This window comes from Vulpes vulpes, unplaced genomic scaffold, assembly GCF_048418805.1.
Source record: "Vulpes vulpes isolate BD-2025 unplaced genomic scaffold, VulVul3 u000000899, whole genome shotgun sequence".
Lineage (NCBI taxonomy): Eukaryota > Metazoa > Chordata > Mammalia > Carnivora > Canidae > Vulpes > Vulpes vulpes.
The window spans coordinates 4,483,589-4,488,423 of NW_027325780.1; positions in this window are offsets into that span (position 1 = coordinate 4,483,589).

Here is a 4,835-nt window from a genome sequence, read left to right on the forward strand (position 1 = left end):
TTTAATGTTGTGTTTTCCCTACCTTCTAACCTCTAGAGTTGTGTGGTTCTGAACACCTGTCCTGAGGAAGCAGCTCTCACAGATGTTGCTTAAATGTCAGGACTCAAAGGAGCGCACAACTGCGTTGCAGAATTTGATTTTTTGTTTTCCTACACATACAAGAAAGAAACGTCTCTGAGGATGAAGTGAGAAAAGGTTAAAATCCATGAACAGTGAATCAGCAGGATGTTTATGTTTAGTGAACTAGCAAGAGCAAAGGAAAATGGAATGAGTGGAGGGAAGTGTTAGCCAGGCGCTGGTCACCCCGCTTCACCATAATGCACATACCTCACTAGTGGCCCAGAGCAGTCATGTTTCTTCTTGGGCAGTGTTGGATCCACATAGTTAAATTTCCATCATCTAATGCCCTTTTTAAAAATCAAACATCAAGAGTAGCTTACTCTTGCCAGACATGTTGAACTGTGATGAAGACTAGAAACTTCTACTTATTAGTCACTTCCATTCTTGTTTTCTAGACTACAGACCATGACCTTTGGATGGAAATTTGGGGAATTACCCTAATTTTAACCAGGCATTGAGGACTTTTCAGCAGGAGAGGGATTTAAGTAATCTAAATTTCTGTTGTTTTTAAGACCTGTGTTCCTTATGCCCTGTGGTTTCACTACAGTGGGTCTAGATGTAGATTTCTTGTTATTTAGCTTGCTTAGGATTTGTTATGCTTTTCAGATTTCAAATTTATCTCTTTTATTCAAGTTTGGAAAGTGCTCAGTTACTCTTCTGTGATTGTCCTATATTCTCTTAAGTCTTCTCTCCTAAACTCCCAAGCATATGTGTTTTCACGTTTTCTATCCTCTGTCTCAGCCCTCTGGTATTTTGGAGGGGAGAAAAATAGGAGGGGGTAGATTTCTCTCTTGATGACATATTCCAGGTAAGTCTTTATTTTTTTCTGTAAAATCAGATATTTCTTCAGTGAATCTATTGAGTTTTTAATATCAAGGATTGATTATGTTTGTTTGTTTATTTTAGAGAGAGAGAGCATGAGCCAGAGGGATAGAGAGAGAAGGAGAGGGAACCTCAAGCACACTCCCTGCTGAGCACAGAGCCTGATGCAGGGCTTGAGATCACGACCTGAGCTGAAACCAAGAGTAGGACACTTAGTGGACTGAGCCAGTCAGGCATCCCTATTTATTTATTTTTTAAAAGATTTTATTTTAAGTAACCTCTGCATCCAGCATGGGGCTTGAACTTACAACCACCAGATCAAGAGTTGCATGCTTTACTGACTGAGCCAGCCAAATGCCCCTCAAGGATGATATTTTTATTTTAGATGGGCTATTTACTACTTTTTCAAACTGCTGGGATTTTTGTTGGATAGTATCTGCTCCTTGCTTTGGTTTGTTTGTTTGTTTGTTTTTGTTAAACTTCTTAACCCATACTTATTTTATACTCTGCTTCTAAATTCAACCAGCAAGTCCTCACTTTGCTGTTTGTTTTCACTGACCCTCCCTCATGGAGATTTCTCTGGTGTTCTGTAGTTTTGGATTGTGTTCCTCTGGAAATCCTGAAGGCCAGGATTGACAGTATACCACCCAGAAAAGATTTATGTCTGTTAATTTCTCAGCTTGTGGTTTCTTAGAACATTCGGTATAAATTGAAGCCTCAATTTATATTGTATGAGGGCAAGCCTGTGGTCACATCTTCACAGAGGAGAACTGACCCCTGCAAAGGCTGATATTCTAACTCCATCTTGTGTGCATCCATGTCCATGTCCTTTTATCTCCCATCTTCCAACATAAGTATCGAAGAACCAAAGGTTCTAAGTTCCTGGGACCAGCAGATGTCCTGGGGCCGCCATGACTCTCGTGCCTGCTTCCCTCCCAAGCTTCTCTATATTTCCCATCCTCCCTATATTCCCTTCATCCCCTTTCATTACTTGCTAGCTCAGCTAAATATTCAACATTTAAGAGAGATGCTTGTTTATTTAGTTTTATAGTGGGCATGTTTTTTCAGGTATTTATCCCTCCAAAGTATCCGGAAATCAAAGAGCTGATGAGTGATTTTTTTTTTAAAGTTCATTCTGTGTAATCATGAAGAGTGCATTGATGGGGGCTGATAATGGAAAAGTGAAAATCAGTTAACTTGACATTTTTGTAGAACAGATAAGAAATTAAGATGGATTGCAAGATATGCAAACAACCTTAATGTTCACAGATTAATGGATAAAGAAAATGTGGTATGTATATGATGGATATTACTCAGCCTTTAAAGAGATGGAAACTCTACCATAGGTGACAGCGTGGATAAACCTTGAGGGCATTATATTAAATGAAACAAGCTAGTCACAGAAGGACAAATACTACACATTCCACTTATTTGAGGTTATGGAGTATAGGACACACTACCTCAGAATATGGCACATTGGCATATTGAATATTTTAAGCTGAAGGAATTTGGGAAAACAGCAGAAGCACGAAGGCCAGTCTGACTTCCTCTCCCTAGCCCTTCTTCCTGAAAACAGGTCAATAGAACCCTCCTGCCAAGGAGTCTTCCCTGTACCTGGAGGGATGGAGCATCTTTATCTCTGAAGACAATGGAACCCCTAAAGAATCCTAATGAACAGTTCTCACTAAGTTTTCTCTGGTTCGGGGTCCCTGGGTGGCGCAGCAGTTTAGCGCCTGCTTTTGGCCCAGGGCGCGATCCTGGAGACCCAGGATCGAATCCCACGTCAGGCTCCCGGTGCACGGAGCCTGCTTCTCCCTCTGCCTGTGTCTCTGCCCCTCTCTCTCTCTCTCTCTCTCTCTCTCTCTCTCTCTGTGTGTGTGTGTGTGTGACTATCATAAATAAATAAATTTAAAAAAAAAAAGTTTTCTCTGGTTCACTATAATTACCTCGTACTCCTCAACCTATCAAATTTCTCTGTGTCAAACCTCCCACAAATATGCACAGAACTGTCTCTTTGGGTCATCTCCTTATGAAGGCCCCCGTGTCATGTGAAACTTAAACTGAATAAATGAATAAATGTGTATGTTTTTCTCCTGTTAATCTATCTTTGTCAGTTTAATTCTCAGACCCAGCGAGGGATCCTAAGAGGGTAGAAAAAACCTTTTTCCATCCCCCAAGAAAAAAAAAAAATTTAAGGCAGAAATATGTTTAATAAAAAGTGTTTTGGGATCCCTGGGTGGTGCAGCGGTTTAGCGCCTGCCTTTGGCCCAGGGCGCGATCCTGGGGACCCAGGATCGAATCCCACATCGGGCTCCCGGTACATGGAGCCTGCTTCTCCCTCTGCCTATGTCTCTGCCTCTCTCTCTGTGTGTGTGTGACTATCATAAATAAATAATTTAAAAAAAAATTTTTTTAAAGTGTTTTTAGGGGTGCCTGGGTGGCTCAGTCAGTTAAGTGTCTGCCTTCAGCTCAGGTCTTGATCCCAAGGTTTGGGGATCAAGCCCTACATCAAGCCCCACATGGAGGGGGAGGGGAGGGAGGGGGTGCAGGTAAGGAGAAGCCTGCTTCTCCCACTGCTGCTCCCCCCTGCTTGTGTGCGCTCTCTCTGTCAAATAAATAGATAAAAATCTTCTAAAAATTTTGAAAAATAAAAATTTTAAAAAGTGTTTTTAGAAAATTAATATGGCTTGGCCTACAGTGGTTGTATAGAGATTGATAGGGTTGGTTTTTAAAGAATCTAATTTTTTGGGATCCCTGGGTGGCGCAGCGGTTTGGCGCCTGCCTTTGGCCCAGGGCGTGATTCTGGAGACCCGGGATCGAATCCCACATCGGGCTCCCGGTGCATGGAGCCTGCTTCTCCCTCTGCCTGTGTCTCTGCCTCTCTCTCTCTCTGTGACTATCATAAATAAATAAAAAAAAATAAAAATTAAAAAAAAAATCTAATTTTTTAAGTGTACAAGTAACATATACCTATTTTAAAAATAAATCAGGGGTGCCTCAGTAGCTCACTCAGTTGGGCCTCCAACTCTTGATTTCAGCTTAGATCATGATCTTCACAAGTGGGATGGAAGCAGCAGGAGTTGGCTTCCTCTCTGTCCCTCCCGCCCACTCATGTGCTCTCTCTCAAATAAATTAAATCTTTAAAAGATAATCAATCAATCAATCAATCAGGGGCACCTGGGTAACTCAGTTGGTTTTGCATCCAGCTCTTGGTTTCGGCTCAGATCGTGATCTCAGGGTCATGAGATCAAGCCCTGCATCAGGCTCATGCTCAGTGTAGAGTTTGCTTGAGATTCTCTGTTCCCTCTGCCCCTCTCTGCACTCGTTCTCCCCTTCTCTCTCTCTCAAAAATAAATAAATAAAATCTTTAAATAAATAAATCGAACAGTACATAGTACAATCCTTTGCCTGTCTTCCCCACTCATAGATTATGCTCTCCCCAATAGCATTCCCTAAAGATAACTGTTATCTGTATTTGTGAAGAGTTTTTTTTTAATGCATATATGTTTTAAAATGTAGATTTTATTTAGGTCTGGTGAGGCTAACAGGTCGGGGACAGTTCCCATTAGATTGTTACAGTTCCCAAGAGGAAAGGGACACAGCAGGTGCCTGCAGGGCCATAGGAAAGAATACCAAGATTGGTCACAGGCAGAGAGAGCAGGGAACTGTGTGTCAGTAAGAGAATTTTTGTGGTGTTCAAGGGAAGGAATGTGTGTTGACAGAGGGTAAGCAGGCTAGACAGGTCTAGGATTGTCTAGTGTGGATAATTTCATCAGCCCCACAGTTTAGGAGCTGCTCTAAGTTGTCTGATAGTGGTTCTGGGTACTTAGGGCAGGGGAATAGTGTCCCTGAGTGGCAAAGTGCTTAAAGGCCATGGTTGGGGGATGTGGACT